Below are 18,140 nucleotides of genomic sequence, written 5' to 3' on the forward strand. Positions count from 1 at the left end.
CGCGCGCCCATTTCCGGCCACTGCTGCTTCTCCTGTTGAGCAGCAGCGGCCGCTACAAAAACAAAACATCCAAAAATGTTTTTAAAAAGCAAGCGCAGCACCGCAGGCAGCCATCAGGCATTGGCTGTCAGCTCTGCAGCCACTCCTCTCGCCTCTCACGTCGCTGCGCTCCTCCGGGGTCTTGCTCCAGGGGCAGTGACGTGAGAGGCGAGAGGAGCGGCTGCAGAGCCGACAGCCAATGCCTAATGGCTGCCTGCGGTGCCGCGCTTGCTTTTTAAAAACATTTTTGGTTGTTTTGTTTTTGTAGCGGCCGCTGCTGCTCAACAGGAGAAGCAGCAGTGGCCGGAAATGGGAGCTGGCACCGCGTGTTTCGCGGGAGACTTGGCAGGTCTGTGTTGGGTGGGCGAGCCTGGATGGAAAGAAGGGGATAGAGAGAGAGAAGAATGGATGGAAGAATCGGGAGAGGGGGGTAGATGGATGGAAGGATGGGGAGAGAAAGAGGGAAATGGTTGCCCCGGGAGCTGGGCCTTGAGGTAGAGGGGCGGAGGCTGCGGGCTGAAAGGGTACATCATGTAGGGGCTTTCAAGGAGCAGAACAGCAGGCCGAGGCCGGTGATTGCCTGTATTTTCAACTATGCTGACAAGGCCCAGCTGATAGCTAAATATCGCCAGCACAGGACCTTGGTACATAATGGTGTGAGTATACTGATGTTCCAGGATTTTTCGCAGAGAGCGTCTGAGATGCGTAAACGTCTGTCACCGTATTGCTCCCAACTATACAATAAGGGAGTGAAGTTTTCACTACAATATCCCGCCAAGGTCCGAGTGTTTTACGAGGGTACTGAATTGTTTATGGAAAACCCCGACGAGCTCAGAGCCTTTATGGACAAATTGCAATAGGAAGTTATATGATGCGGGTGGATGCCAGATGAGGCTGTGTGGCATGCGCCATTTCAGCAAAAATGATGGTCTACTTGCGGGATCATATCAACTTATATGTTCTACTTGGACTGGGACAAAGACCTGATATTTTTTCAGCGGGGCAGGATGCTTATTGTTGGGCAATTTGATTGTGATAAGAAGTCTCTCCGGCTGGGAGTCTGACGCACACTTTGTGGCGGGAAGCTGGAAGGTGTGCAGCGCTACAACAAAAAAGCAGCAGGAACTTTGCAGCATCGGAGCATAAACTCAACTGTGGAACGGCGGATCAGAAAGGACGAAGTTGAGCTGTTTCAAAGTGTTGTTTGCGCTTGACGTTTGGTCTTGTAAGCAGAATATTTCCTACATAAACACACAACTGTGGAACGCTTTACCAAAAGCCGTGAAAACAATGTATGACCACCTAAATTTCAGGAAATCACTAAAACCGAACCTGTTCAAAAAGGCATACCCTACCGATCCAACCTTAATGCCTGGACTCTGCAACACAACGAAACCAAAGCACATAATGGACATAACATAACTCTTCCACTCTACAATTCCCTAATGTGTCTGTTCCATATGAACCTTTGTACTTGTTCATACCGGAGTTGGCGAACGCCCCTCCGGTACTATGTAAGCCACATTGAGCCTGCATACAGGTGGGAAAATGTGGGATACAATACGATCTTTGATAGTGAAGTGTTGCAGGGTTAAGGCACTTAAGTTGTTTTTTTGGCAGCCACCACTGGGCGGAAGATTACAGCTTGAAAAGCTAAAGGTGGACAAAGCCATGGGACCGGATGGGATCCACCCCAGGATATTGAGGGAGCTCAGAGAGGTTCTGGTGGGTCCTCTTAAAGATTTGTTTAATATATCCTTACAGACAGGAGAGGTTCCGAGGGATTGGAGAACGGCGGAGGTGGTCCCTCTTCACAAAAGTGGTGATAGGGAAGATATCTAGTGACCAGAATTGCACAGCTCGCAGGTAGAGTTAACACCAGGTGGCGAGAGTGCTAGGCCCATTGCATGGGACAAAAGTTTGCTGTATATATGTTGTAGAAAGTCTCTTGCTGGTCCAGGCGGTGGAGCCCTGCCCCCACCAGCTAAGAGCTCCTGTTCTTCCTTTTTTTCTTTCAGCAGCAGGCTTTTTTCCTACAGCTCACTAGAGCCAGGGCTGTTTAAACACAGGTTAATTTACAGCCAGGCCTTTCTCACACCTGCCCAAAATATAGCCAGGCTTTTCACACACAGTCTCAAAATACGGCCAGGCTTGGCAAACACAGTCCCCAAAATATAGCCAGGCTTTTCAAACACAGCCTCAAAAAGTATCCAGGCTTTTCAAACACAGTCTCAAAATATAGCCAGGCTTTGCAAACACAGCCTCAAAAAGTATCCAGGCTTTTCAAACACAGTCTCAAAATATAGCCAGGCTTTGCAAACACAGGCCCAAAATATAGCCAGGCTTTTCAAACACAGTCTCAAAATATAGGCCGGCTTGGCAAACACCGTCCCCAAAATATAGCCAGGCTTTTCAAACACAGTCCCAAAATATAGCCAGGCTTGGCAAACACAGTCCCCAAAATATAGCCAGGCTTTTCAAACACAGCCTCAAGGGCAGCACTGCTTTTTCAACTACAACCCTACTTGCAGTGAGGCTCCTTTAAACCCAGTCCCAATGGTAGTAAGGTTCTTTTACCCACAGTCTCCATTGCAGCAATGCTCTTTTAAACACAGTCCCCATTTGCAGCACTGCTTTTCCAAATACAGCCCTACTTGCAGTAAGGCTCTTTTAAATACAGTCCCAATTGCTTTCAGGCTTTGTGCGGGGTCAAAGCCTCGGGTCCCACCCTCTTGGTCAGCCTTATTCTCCTGACCTCCTCCCGCTTGACCCGGGCAGCCCACTATACCTCCTGCTCTGACTGAGTCAGAGCCAGCAGCTCCATGGGTTCCTCTGGTACATCCTCTGGTTCTCCTTGTTCCATCTCCTCTGGCTCATCTCCCTCCTTCTCCTCAGGAGCCCAGTCCATTTTCTCCTCTCCCCACCCCTCTTGCAGCTGATTCCCTTTTTCCTCATTAACCGGGCTCTGGGGCTTTTCTTTCCCCGCCCACTTATTCCACCACCTTTTCCACCAAGGTGGAGCCTCAGCTTTCTCCCTTTTTGGTTGGCCCCCTTCTGGAGCTTCTGGGATGTGCACCCTATTTCTCCTCTTTACTAGGTGCTCTCCTGGGGCTTTCTGGGACTTGTAGTTTTCTCCCCTTATGTCCCTCTTGGGCAGGATCGGCCCCTCCCCAGTATCTTCTTTCCTTTTTTGGTAGCTGGGGTTCCTCCCCAGCCTATTTCTTCCTGCATGCTCCTTACCATACTCCTTACATACCCCCCCCCCCTTAAGCTCACACTCCCCTTCCTTTTTTCTTCTTCCTCTGGGTCGTCTCCTACCCGGGATAGGGCATCCACATTCCCCAAACACTTCCCAGGACGATGCTCCACTGTGTACTGGAAGGGTTGCAAGGCTAAGTACCAACGCATCAGCCTTCCGTTGTTGTTTTTCATTAAGTTAAGCCACTTCAGAGGAGCATGATCCGTCACCAGCTTGAAGGATCTCCCTTCTAGATAGACTGTACATTCCTGCACCGCCCATCTTATGGCTAAACACTCCCTCTCTATGGTAGAGTAATGGATCTCATGAGGTAGGAGTTTTCGGCTTAGATACAGAACTGGGTGCTCCGCCCCTTCATGTTCTTGAGACAGCACCGCCCCTAGCCCCCTACCCGAAGCATCGGTTTGCAGGATAAAAGGTTTATTGAAATCTACGGCCCTTAACACGGGTTCCTGGCACAGGGCATTCTGCATCTGCTCTAGGGCCCGCAACTCCTCCTCCCCCCATCTCAGCTGATCGGGCTTCTTACCCTTCAACATATCGGTTAAGGGGGTAGCGATTTCAGAAAAGTGTGGGATGAATCGCCTGTAATACCCCACCATACCCAGGAAGCTCCGCAATTGTTTTTTCCGGTGGGGTCTGGGAAATTCTTGGATGCTTTTAACTTTGTTCAACAAAGGACGCACCTCTCCCCGGCCCACGTTATAGCCCAAGTACTTGACCCTATATTGGGCAAAACAACATTTCTTAGGGTTAAGGGTAAGCCCAGCCTCCCGGAAAGCTTGCAGCACTGCCCCTACCCGCTTTAAATGGGTGTTCCAGTCCTCACTGTGGATGACCACATCATCCATATACGCTGCCGCATAGGTCTGATGTGGTCTGAGTACTTGGTCCAGCAAGCGGTGGCAGCTGGCTGCTGCTGAATTGAGGCCGAAAGGCAGCCTTTTAAATTGGTATAAGCCCATGGGAGTACTAAAAGCGGTCTTCGCTTGGGCCTCGTGAGACAGGGGGATTTGCCAGTACCCTTTTGTTAAATCTAGAGTAGTCAGATACTGGGCAGCCCCCAACCTGTCCACTAGCTCCTCTATATATGGCATAGGATAAGCATCCGTTTGGGAGATTGTATTAAGTTGCCTGAAATCAATACAAAATCTCCACTCCCCTTCAGGCTTAGGTACTAACACTACCGGGCTGGACCAAGGACTATGGGACTCCTCAATTACCCCAAAGTCCAACATTTCTTGTACTTGGGTAATGACTTCCCTCCTTTTCATCGGGGAGAGTCTATAGGGTTTTTGCCTTACTATCATACCCGGCTTGGTTACTATATCATGCTCTACTAAATGGGTACTCCCCGGACAGGCTGTCAACACATCCTTAAAGCTCTCTAAGAGCCTTCCAATTTCCTTCCTTTTTTCCTGGGGTAACTGGGGGTTAACTCCGGGCTCCCCATGCTTAAAAATCTCCCTTATCTGAGGCCCTAATTCCTCGCCCCCCTTTTCTTCCTCACAGGTTTGATACCCTACCCTAGCTACCCAAGGTTTCATTAGATTAACGTGAAAGGTTTGTACCCTACCCCTCTCATTCGCCACCTCATAGGTGAGGGGACCGAGTCTCCTCCTTACGACCCAGGGTCCTTTCCACCGGGAGGAGAACCTATGGGGATCCTCAGAGATTAAGATCAAGACCCTATCCCCTGGAGAAAATTCCCTCTCCCGGGTCCCTTTGTCATAATGTCCCTTTTGTTGTTCTTGGCTATGTTCTAGTCGGTCTTGGGCATATTCTTGTATTCTATCTAACCTGCCTCTTAGATCATGTAAATACTCCACCACAGTTTGATCGGTTGTCTCGGGGGGCACCCAGTGCTCCTGTACTATATCTAGCATCCCCCTGGGTCGCCTTCCAAACATTAATTCAAAAGGAGAAACTCCTAAGGAGTCTTGCTTCTTCTCCCGGTAGGCATACAACACGAAGGGTAAAAGCTGGTCCCACCCGGTCCTGTCCGCCCCTAGGGCTTTCTTGAGCATACCCTTTAAGGTCCGATTAAAGCGCTCCACCATCCCATTGGTTTGGGGATGGTAAGCTGCCGTGCGTATATGTTTTATTCCAAAGGCCTCCCATACCTGCCTCAATATTTGGGACATAAAATTGGACCCCCGGTCCGTCAATACTTCTTGGGGAAAACCTACCTCGCAAAAAATTTTTATGAGCTCCCTAGCGATATTCCTCGCCGAAATATTCCTCAAGGGCAGTGCCCATGGATATCGGGTGGCCATATCCATCACCACTAGCACGTAGAGAAACCCTCTCTGTGACCTTGTCACCGGTCCCACGATATCCATGGCCATTCTCCTTCCAGGTTGTTCTACCCTCGGCAGCGGCATTAAAGGGGCTTTTGGAGGGAACCTGTCAGATACCTTTTGACAGTTGGGACAGGATTTACAGTACTTTTCTACCTCCCCATAAATCCCGGGCCAATAAAATCGGGCCAATATTTGGTTTAGGGTAGCTTGGGAGCCCTTATGCCCCCCCAGGGGATGATCATGGGCCAGCTTTACCACCGGAGAACGGAAAGCCCGGGGAACTACTAGCTGTTTCCCGCCCCCCGAGTTTTCCCAGCTAGGCACCTTCCTATACAATATATTCCCTTCCACCATGAACCCGGGGCCTGCCTGATCTTCCCCCTGTTGAGCTCTTTCCCACGCATACTCCAGAGTAGGGTCATTGGCCTGCTCTCGGTGAAATTGTGGAAACTGTTCCCTCAATTCCGCTGGGGCCAGCGGCAAGTAACTTTCCCTCTGTACCCTCTGAAGAGCCTCCCTTCTATCCTTCTGTTCCTTTTTTTTCACGGCTTTCCCTTTTCTTTCTCTGCCCGGATCTCCCAGGACCTCGCCCTGAAAAGGAAAAATACCCCCTAAGTCTTCCCCTCCCCCCTCTGCCTCACGGTTAGCCTGAGCCCTGGTAGTAACCAACACTTTTCTTTCTCCCATACATTCCATAAACTGGGGCCAATCCCTTCCTAGGATCATATCCTGGGGCAATCTGGGCAGAATAGCGACCGCCAGCTTTGTGTCTCCCAGGGGTCCCTGTAAGTTGACCCTGTGGAGGGCATAAGGCGTCTTGGCCCCATGGATACACTGTATGGACACTTTTCCTTCATAGACCTCCCTCCCCGGGGGTCTCCTCCTCCGTATTTGTTCCCAGAGCCCTCTAGAGATCATGGACTGATCTGCGCCTGAGTCCAACATTGCCGTAATGGGCACCCCCTCCACCTTAACCTGAGTAAGGTACCGGGGCCTACCCCCTTTTTCCAACCGAGAGATCCATCCCTCCCTCCACTGGCAATCCTTTTTTAAATGTCCCGTTCTCAGCGTTGGCCCTCACGAGGGCTTCTCCTTCCGTCCGGTCACCGTCTCACCTCCAGCGACAGGTCCTGCAGAAAGATCCCACCACTGCCACCACTTGTAGAAAGTCTCTTGCTGGTCCAGGCGGTGGAGCCCTGCCCCCACCAGCTAAGAGCTCCTGTTCTTCCTTTTTTTCTTTCAGCAGCAGGCTTTTTTCCTACAGCTCACTAGAGCCAGGGCTGTTTAAACACAGGTTAATTTACAGCCAGGCCTTTCTCACACCTGCCCAAAATATAGCCAGGCTTTTCACACACAGTCTCAAAATATGGCCAGGCTTGGCAAACACAGTCCCCAAAATATAGCCAGGCTTTTCAAACACAGCCTCAAAAAGTATCCAGGCTTTTCAAACACAGTCTCAAAATATAGCCAGGCTTTGCAAACACAGTCCCAAAATATAGCCAGGCTTGGCAAACACAGTCCCCAAAATATAGCCAGGCTTTTCAAACACAGTCCCAAAATATAGCCAGGCTTGGCAAACACAGTCCCCAAAATATAGCCAGGCTTTTCAAACACAGCCTCAAGGGCAGCACTGCTTTTTCAACTACAACCCTACTTGCAGTGAGGCTCCTTTAAACCCAGTCCCAATGGTAGTAAGGTTCTTTTACCCACAGTCTCCATTGCAGCAATGCTCTTTTAAACACAGTCCCCATTTGCAGCACTGCTTTTCCAAATACAGCCCTACTTGCAGTAAGGCTCTTTTAAATACAGTCCCAATCGCTTTCAGGCTTTGTGCGGGGTCAAAGCCTCGGGTCCCACCCTCTTGGTCAGCCTTATTCTCCTGACCTCCTCCCGCTTGACCCGGGCAGCCCACTATACCTCCTGCTCTGACTGAGTCAGAGCCAACAGCTCCATGGGTTCCTCTGGTACATCCTCTGGTTCTCCTTGTTCCATCTCCTCTGGCTCATCTCCCTCCTTCTCCTCAGGAGCCCAGTCCATTTTCTCCTCTCCCCACCCCTCTTGCAGCTGATTCCCTTTTTCCTCATTAACCGGGCTCTGGGGCTTTTCTTTCCCCGCCCACTTATTCCACCACCTTTTCCACCAAGGTGGAGCCTCAGCTTTCTCTCTTTTTGGTTGGCCCCCTTCTGGAGCTTCTGGGATGTGCACCCTATTTCTCCTCTTTACTCGGTGCTCTCCTGGGGCTTTCTGGGACTTGTAGTTTTCTACCCTTATGTCCCTCTTGGGCAGGATCGGACCCTCCCCAGTATCTTCTTTCCTTTTTGGGTAGCTGGGATTCCTCCCCAGCCTATTTCTTCCTACATGCTCCTTACCATACTCCTTACAATGTGTGATGAATTTCAAGTTTGTATATATATTTTAACTATTTATTGATACACTTTGAATTATATAAATCACTTCATTTATTTATTTATTTATTTGTTACATTTGTATCCTACAATACAGATAGAGAGGGCAAAACAGCATACAACCAAAGTTTACAGAAAAAAAGCAACACTGGGCCTGCAAGACTAGGACAACAGGAGTACTTTATTAACAGGTGACCCGAGGTCACGTGATGACACGTTGAAGAACAGACGTGTTTGAGGAGAGCTCCTGGGCCCCGAACAGCCTTAAACAGCTGCAAAAGTCGATATCGAAGGATATGAGATAGAGGAGAATCGAAGTTGGAAGGAATCAATAGTGATACGAGCAACCTTGACCTCGATGGCAGCCAAATCAGCACGGAAGCAGGGAGACAGACTGAAGGTATTGGGACGCTCCTAAAATGGTGGACTCAGAGAACTGAGGCCCAAGCACAGTGAGCTCCGCATGGGTGGCGGAAATCGTATCAAGTCTTGAACCAGACCCTAGATCAGAAGTTCCAGGGGATCACTGATAAACTCGAAACGCTGGATGGGAAAATGGAGACAATCAAAGGAGAATTTACAGCGTTTATCAAATTTGGAGGATCGGGTGCAACAAATGACTACCGACAAGGAATCGTTGCTGGCGAGAGTAATAGACCTGGAAAACAAATTAGACGACATCGAGAACAGATCGCGCAGGAGGAATCTCCGCTTGGTAGGACTACCAGAGAATATCTCGGACAGTGAGCTGCAGACTTTTCTGGAGGAAGGGCTTACCACCATGCTACAGCTGCAGTCGACAGCTGGCCCACTTCGAATTGAACGGGCGCATAGGTTGGGGCCGAGGCGGCAAGGTGAAGCAAAGCCAAGGGTAGTTATTTTTAAACTACTAAATTACGATTAACAGATCGGTCTCTGTTCTCCCGGATACAGGCAGTCCACATAGGCCCTGAAGAGATCTCGGACCATGCCCCGGTGTGGGCGGACATTGAATTTGCTCTGGAGAAAGAGGGGGGTGGCCCAGGCTGGCGTTACCCAATTTACTTAGCTAGGGACCCCCACTTCAACCAATATATACATACTAAATGGGCCGAATTTAAAGAGTATAACGCACAACACAAGGACCGGCCCAAGATATACTGGGCAACCTCGAAAGCAGTGCTGAGAGGTGATATAATTGCCTATGTATGGAGAAGGAAAAAACAGCTGGCGAACAGTATACTACAATTAGAAAAACAAACCCAAGTAGCTAAAAGGAAATATATTCAAAATCCTAATGCACGCACAATGGAGGCCCTGAGGGCGACACAGGTGGCTCTTAACACTCTTATACATGAGAAAACTACTCACTCCATGAATTACCAAAAATATAGGCTCAAGCGATTTGGGAACAGATCAGGGAAATTGATGGCCAGAATAATTAAGGGGTGGGGAGGTTCCAGAATTATAGAAGCGATTAAAGGCCCTAATGGACAGATAATAAATGACCATAAAACAATAGTCGACCAGTTCACGAAATATTTTGCCTCCTTATATGGAGCAGATGTGGGGGGGGGGGGGGCGGGGGGCACCCTCGGAGATCCAACACTATCTAGAGCAGGCGAGGGTCCCCAAGCTGACAGAGCTAGAGCTAGAAGCCCTAAATGCACCTTTGCAACTTACTGAACTACAGGCAGCGATAAAGACTCTAAAGACATGCTCAGCCCCGGGACCTGATGGATACCCTGGAGAATACTATAAAAACCTGCCGATGGAAGTAGTGGGAGATCTGTTAGCTTATTTTGAAGAGGTAATTGGGACAGGTTCATTTCCCTTGCATGAAAATACAGCACTAATCACCCTGATCCCGAAACCAGAGAAGCCCAGAGAACAGGTGACGTCTTACCGACCTATCTCATAAATGTAGAAGTAAAACTGCTAGCTAAGATATTGGCAGAGAGGATGGCCGTACCCCTTGCTAGGATGGTGACCCCAGAACAGGTGGGTTTTGTCAGAGGGAGGCAGTCCTCATTTAATGTCCGGCGACTACTGCTGGCGATGAGATCCCGCCCTGGTGGTAAGCCTTGACGCAGAGAAGGCTTTCGACAGGGTCGCCTGGCCATATCTTTTCCAAACGCTAGAATACATGGGCTTTGATGGATGGTGTTTAGAGGTGATAAGGGCACTTTACAAGGACCCACGGGCGGGACTATTGGTGAATGGAGTACAGGGCCCACGATTCCCGATAATGAAGGGGACGAGGCAAGGTTGTCCCCTGTCGCCACTCCTCTTTACTATAGCCTTGGAGCCTCTGCTCCGAACTGTGATGTTAGCGGAGGAGGTGAGGGGGGTTGTTCTGGGGAGTGAGCAAGTCAAACTCTTAGCTTATGCCGATGACCTGCTCCTGGTGCTACAAGAGCCAGCACGCTCTCTCCGGGGCATGTTAACCTGTCTGGAGACCTATGGACGCTACTCTGGATTTAAATTGAACTATGACAAATCCTGGGCACTCCCATTGATGCCCTCGGTGAGGGGCGCCTGGCGTGGACCTTTCCCTTTCAGATGGGCAGAAGATTCCCTCAAATATTTGGGGATACAGATACCAGCAGACTTGAAGAAGCTACATGAACTTAATGTGACTGTTTTAATGTCAGATACTAAGTCAAAGCTGGAGGGGTGGGAGAACCTTCCAATATCCCTATTTGGGCAAGTGGCACTGTATAATATGTTTATTATCCCAAAATGGCTATATGTCTTTCAAACAGTGCCTCTTTATCTTTCCAAAACGGATGAACGACAACAGAATAGACTTTTAAATAAATTTCTGTGGAAAGGGAGGAAGCCACGGCTCCCGTTAAGGATGATGTGCACCCCAGTGGAACATGGGGGGGTGGGCCTCATTAGCTTACGTCACGTGACTGTTGCCTGCGAAATGCGCCACATCAATGACTGGCATAGACGAACCTCAGATTTTTCAAACACCCCCCTGGAGAGGCGGATGTCCCCGGTTGCGGACTTGGGATGCCTCCTACACTTGCCAGATAGGTAGACCCCTATGGAGCTACACCAGTCAGGCATAATGCCAGCGGCGCGGGCTGCGTGGCGCTGGGTGTGCCGACTGCATCATTTCTCACCAAGGGTAACACCATTCCTACCTATATGTGGCAACCCGAGGTTTCCCGCGGGTAATTTGTATCCAACATTTGAACGCTGGGAGAGACAGGGACTCAAATATTTGCTACAAGCAGTGACCGACAAAGGAAAAATTAAACCCTTTACGGAGCTACAAAGGGAGTACAATATCCCCAACAAAGACTATTGGCACTATTATCAACTGGCACACTATATTCGGGGTCTTCCTTGGACGGACCTGACTGAAGATGTCAGGGAGGAACTGTCGACGGCATTCTCCTTTGAAGCACAACAGCGAGTGCCACTGACCTTCTACCACAGACATATCAAAGACTCAGCCTCAGAATTGGATTATAAAAAATTGGCGGAGGCCTGGACCAAAGACCTCGGAACCCCTATTAAAGTAGAGCACCTCAAGTCCTTTATTCTGGGTATTCGTAAGAGTTCCAGATTCACTGAACACTGGGAGACATGGTATAAATTTGCGCTCCGAATGTACATTTCACCGCGTAGAGCATTCCACATGGGGACCTCCGCCTGGGGAGAGTGCCCGAGATGTGGTACAGAGGGCGTACTGATTGGACACATGTTCTGGGGATGTAGGAGAGTGGAGAAGTTGTGGAGAGAGGTACTGTTGCAGGTCTCTACTTGGTGGGGATCTAGGTGGTACTATGATGTATTATTACTGTTTGGCAGACCCCGCCTAGGACTACCAGTGCCTAAAGGCTATAAATCTTTTGCCAATAAGGTGACTTTAACAGTACTGCAGTCACTCCTGGCAGAATGGACAACCGGGCAGTGCCCGGGAATTCAACAATGGCGTGTCAAGTTGATTGAACTGATGAGACTTGAAAGGCTGGATATACAGGACTGGAACTCGGAAAGAGGTGTGGAATTTCAGGACTGTTGGAACCCCTTCTGGAGATCGTTGTCATAAGTACATAAGTACATAAGTAGTGCCATACTGAGAAAGACCAAAGGTCCATCTAGCCCAGCATCCTGTCACCGACAGTGGCCAATCCAGGTCAAGGGCACCTGGCACGCTCCCCAAACGTAAAAACATTCCAGACAAGTTATACCTAAAAATGCGGAATTTTTCTAAGTCCATTTAATAGCGGTCTATGGACTTGTCCTTTAGGAATCTATCTAACCCCTTTTTAAACTCCGTCAAGCTAACCGCCCGTACCACGTTCTCCGGCAACGAATTCCAGAGTCTAATTACACGTTGGGTGAAGAAAAATTTTCTCCGATTCGTTTTAAATTTACCACACTGTAGCTTCAACTCATGCCCTCTAGTCCTAGTATTTTTGGATAGCGTGAACAGTCGCTTCACATCCACCCGATCCATTCCCCTCATTATTTTATACACTTCTATCATATCTCCCCTCAGCCGTCTCTTCTCCAAGCTGAAAAGCCCTAGCCTTCTCAGCCTCTCTTCATAGGAAAGTCGTCCCATCCCCACTATCATTTTCGTCGCCCTTCGCTGTACCTTTTCCAATTCTACTATATCTTTTTTGAGATACGGAGACCAGTACTGAACACAATACTCCAGGTGCGGTCGCACCATGGAGCGATACAACGGCATTATAACATCCGCACACCTGGACTCCATACCCTTCCTAATAACACCCAACATTCTATTCGCTTTCCTAGCCGCAGCAGCACACTGAGCAGAAGGTTTCAGCGTATCATCGACGACGACACCCAGATCCCTTTCTTGATCCGTAACTCCTAACGCGGAACCTTGCAAGACGTAGCTATAATTTGGGTTCCTCTTACCCACATGCATCACTTTGCACTTGTCAACATTGAACTTCATCTGCCACTTGCACGCCCATTCTCCCAGTCTCGCAAGGTCCTCCTGTAATCGTTCACATTCCTCCTGCGACTTGACGACCCTGAATAATTTTGTGTCATCGGCGAATTTAATTACCTCACTAGTTATTCCCATCTCTAGGTCATTTATAAATACATTAAAAAGCAACGGACCCAGCACAGACCCCTGCGGGACCCCACTAACTACCCTCCTCCACTGAGAATACTGGCCACGCAATCCTACTCTCTGCTTCCTATCTTTCAACCAGTTCTTAATCCATAATAATACCCTACCTCCGATTCCATGACTCTGCAATTTCTTCAGGAGTCTTTCGTGCGGCACTTTGTCAAACGCCTTCTGAAAATCCAGATATACAATATCAACCGGCTCCCCATTGTCCACATGTTTGCTTACCCCCTCAAAAAAATGCATTAGATTGGTGAGGCAAGACTTCCCTTCACTAAATCCGTGCTGACTTTGTCTCATCAGTCCATGTTTTTGTATATGCTCTGCAATTTTATTCTTAATAATAGCCTCCACCATCTTGCCCGGCACCGACGTCAGACTCACCGGTCTATAATTTCCCGGATCTCCTCTGGAACCCTTCTTAAAAATCGGAGTAACATTGGCTACCCTCCAGTCTTCCGGTACTACACTCGATTTTAGGGACAGATTGCATATTTCTAACAGTAGCTCCGCAAGTTCATTTTTTAGTTCTATTAATACTCTGGGATGAATACCATCAGGTCCCGGTGATTTACTACTCTTCAGCTTGCTGAACTGACCCATTACATCCTCCAAGGTTACAGAGAATTTGTTTAGTTTGTCCGACTCCCCCGCTTCAAATATTCTTTCCGGCACCGGTGTCCCCCCCAAATCCTCCTCGGTGAAGACCGAAGCAAAGAATTCATTTAATTTCTCCGCTACGGCTTTGTCCTCCTTGATCGCCCCTTTAACACCATTTTCGTCCAGCGGCCCAACCGACTCTTTGGCCGGTTTCCTGCTTTTAATGTATCTAAAAAAATTTTTACTATGTAACCTGGAGTTAGAAGCAGACTTTTAAATGTTTAAATGCTTGCCTGTTCTTCTGGGAAGGGAGGGGGGAAGGGAGGGGACAGGGAGTTAACATTGGGAGGGGGAGGAGAAAAATAAAATGTTCGGTGACGCAGTTAGAGATGATGTTATGACATAATTTCGTTTTATGTTCGTGTTGGAGCATTGTATAAGTTGTGTTAACAATAAACAGAATTAAACATAAACTACTAAATTACGTCCACAAAATGGAGATACTCCGAGCGATCCGGGCAAAGGGTCCACTGAAATACGAGACCAAAACGATCCTCTGCTTTCAGGATTTCTCCTTACGAGTTTCTTCGCTTAGAAGAGCATATTCACAAATCTACTCCACCATGCATCAAAGACATGTACAGTTCGCGTTGTTATACCCGGCTCGCCTTAAGATATTCTCAGACAGGAAAGCATCTTTTTTTGATACACCAGAGGCGGCCCGGGAATTTCTGAATTTACAAGCGCCACTATAAGGAGATACTTTACAACGTGAGGGGAGCAAGAGGGACAGGATTACAATTAAGAGAACTCCCCACCTTGGTTTTTCTTTCTATGCGGGGAGAACTAACCGCTTCCTCCGGGATTAATACGCATTCAGTGGTGAAGGACTGCAATACGGAATTGACTGAAACTTTGATTTGAGGTAAGAATAGGCAGGCTAGACCATGGTCGGGGGGGGGGGGGGGGGCTACGCGATTTACATCGGAGGTGGCGATGGGAAGTCCCGGACTCTATATTATATCGAGATGACTGATAATTACCTGGAGGTCGGCTTGGTTCACTGGGCTCTTTTGGAGGGAAGGCTGGAGGCGACAGGGGGATCCCCCCCCCCCCCGAAGCATCTAATGCTATGCTATGGGGATGTGAATCCGGAGACCCGACTTTTATAAGACAGCTAAATTAACATTGGTATCCAGAACAAGTGACCTTTTGACCACAAGCATGGCTGCAGGTTTGACCAAGGACTTAATCTGAGAGAATGCTACATATGGAGGAGTGGCCTAGTGGTTAGGGTGGTGGACTCTGGTCCTGGGGAACTGAGTTCGATTCCCACTTCAGGCACAAGCAGCTCCTTGTGACTCTGGGCAAGTCACTTAACCCTCCATTGCCCCAGGTACAAATAAGTACCTGTATATGTAAGCTGCATTGAGCCTGCCATGAGTGGGAAAGCGCGGGGTACAAATGTAACTAAAATATATTGGGGATGATTAATAATAATATAATATCGGGTGGGGGATAGGAACCTGGAAGGAATGAAGAATTGAGAGAGGGGTTACATGAATGTGATGATAATATATGTTGTAGGTAGGGGTTAAAGCGAATGCTACATACCTGTAGAAGGTATTCTCCGAGGACAGCAGGCTGATTGTTCTCACTGATGGGTGACGTCCACGGCAGCCCCTCCAATCGGAAACTTCACTAGCAAAGGCCTTTGCTAGTCCTCGCGCGCCCATGCGCACCGCGCATGCGCGGCCGTCTTCCCGCCCGAACCGGCTCGTGTTCGTCAGTCCCATATGTAGCAAGACAAGGGAAGACACAACTCCAAAGGGGAGGCGGGCGGGTTTGTGAGAACAATCAGCCTGCTGTCCTCGGAGAATACCTTCTACAGGTATGTAGCATTCGCTTTCTCCGAGGACAAGCAGGCTGCTTGTTCTCACTGATGGGGTATCCCTAGCCCCCAGGCTCACTCAAAACAACAACCATGGTCAATTGGGCCTTGCAACGGCGAGGACATAACTGAGATTGACCTAACAATTTATCCAACTAACTGAGAGTGCAGCCTGGAACAGAATAAACATGGGCCTAGGGGGGTGGAGTTGGATTCTAAACCCCGAACAGATTCTGAAGCACTGACTGCCCGAACCGACTGTCGCGTCGGGTATCCTGCTGCAGGCAGTAATGAGATGTGAATGTGTGGACAGATGACCACGTCGCAGCTTTGCAAATTTCTTCAATAGAGGCTGACCAAGTGGGCTACCGACGCTGCCATGGCTCTAACATTATGAGCCGTGACATGACCCTCAAGAGCCAGCCCAGCCTGGGCGTAAGTGAAGGAAATGCAATCTGCTAGCCAATTGGATATGGTGCGTTTCCCCACAGCCACTCCCCTCCTGTTGGGATCAAAAGAAACAAACAATTGGGCGGACTGTCTGTTGGGCTGTGTCCGCTCCAGATAGAAGGCCAATGCTCTTTTGCAGTCCAATGTGTGCAGCTGACGTTCAGCAGGGCAGGAATGAGGACGGGGAAAGAATGTTGGCAAGACAATTGACTGGTTCAGATGGAACTCCGACACAACCTTTGGCAAGAACTTAGGGTGAGTGCGGAGGACTACTCTGTTATGATGAAATTTGGTGTAAGGGGCCTGGGCTACCAGGGCCTGAAGCTCACTGACTCTACAAGCTGAAGTAACCGCCACCAAGAAAATGACCTTCCAGGTCAAGTACTTCAGATGGCAGGAGTTCAGTGGCTCAAAAGGAGGTTTCATCAGCTGGGTGAGAACGACATTGAGATCCCATGACACTGTAGGAGGCTTGACGGGGGGCTTTGACAAAAGCAAACCTCTCATGAAGCGAACAACTAAAGGCTATCCTGAGATCGGCTTACCTTCCACACGGTAATGGTATGCACTGATTGCGCTAAGGTGAACCCTTACAGAGTTGGTCTTGAGACCAGACTCAGACAAGTGCAGAAGGTATTCAAGCAGGGTCTGTGTAGGACAAGAGCGAGGATATAGGGCCTTGCTGTCACACCAGACGGCAAACCTCCTCCATAGAAAGAAGTAACTCCTCTTAGTGGAATCTTTCCTGGAAGCAAGCAAGATGCGGGAGACACCCTCTGACAGACCCAAAGAGGCAAAGTCTATGCTCTCAACATCCAGGCCGTGAGAGCCAGAGACCGGAGGTTGGGATGCAGAAGCGCCCCTTCGTCCTGTGTGTTGAGGGTCGGAAAACACTCCAATCTCCACGGTTCTTCGGAGGATAACTCCAGAAGAAGAGGGAACCAGATCTGACGCGGCCAAAAGGGAGCAATCAGAATCATGGTGCCTCGGTCTTGCTTGAGTTTCAACAAAGTCTTCCCGACCAGAGGTATGGGAGGATAAGCATACAGGAGACCCTCCCCCCAGTCCAGGAGGAAGGCATCCGGTGCCAGTCTGCCGTTGGCCTGAAGCCTGGAACAGAACTGAGGGACCTTGTGGTTGGCTCGAGATGCAAAGAGATCTACCAAGGGGGTGCCCCACACCTGGAAGATCTGTCGCACTACTCTGGAGTTGAGCGACCACTCGTGAGGTTGCATAATCCTGCTCAGTCTGTCGGCCAGACTGTTGTTTACGCCTGCCAGGTATGTGGCTTGGAGCACCATGCCCTGACGGCGAGCCCAAAGCCACATGCTGACGGCTTCCTGACACAGGGGGCGAGATCCGGTGACCCCCTGCTTGTTGATGTAATACATGGCAACCTGGTTGTCTGTCTGAATTTGGATAATTTGGTGGGACAACCGATCTCTGAAAGCCTTCAGAGCGTTCCAGACCGCTCGTAACTCCAGGAGATTGATCTGCAGATCACGTTCCTGGAGGGACCAGCTTCCTTGGGTGTGAAGCCCATCGACATGAGCTCCCCACCCCAGGAGAGACGCATCCGTAGTCAGCACTTTTTGTGGCTGAGGAATTTGGAAAGGACGTCCCAGAGTCAAATTGGACCAAATCGTCCACCAATACAGGGATTTGAGAAAACTCGTGGACAGGTGGATCACGTCTTCTAGATCCCCAGCAGCCTGAAACCACTGGGAAGCTAGGGTCCATTGAGCAGATCTCATGTGAAGGCGGGCCATGGGAGTCACATGAACTGTGGAGGCCATGTGGCCCAGCAATCTCAACATCTGCCGAGCTGTGATCTGCTGGAACGCTCGCACCCGCGAGACGAGGGACAACAAGATGTTGGCTCTCGTCTCTGGGAGATAGGCGCGAGCCGTCCGAGAATCCAGCAGAGCTCCTAAGAACTCGAGCCTCTGTACTGGGAGAAGATGGGACTTTGGATAATTTATCACAAACCCCAGTAGCTCCAGGAGGCGAATAGTCATCTGCATGGACTGTAGAGCTCCCGCCTCGGATGTGTTCTTCACCAGCCAATCGTCGAGATATG

The sequence above is a fragment of the Microcaecilia unicolor genome, chromosome 1, assembly GCF_901765095.1.
Source record: "Microcaecilia unicolor chromosome 1, aMicUni1.1, whole genome shotgun sequence".
NCBI classification, from domain to species: domain Eukaryota; kingdom Metazoa; phylum Chordata; class Amphibia; order Gymnophiona; family Siphonopidae; genus Microcaecilia; species Microcaecilia unicolor.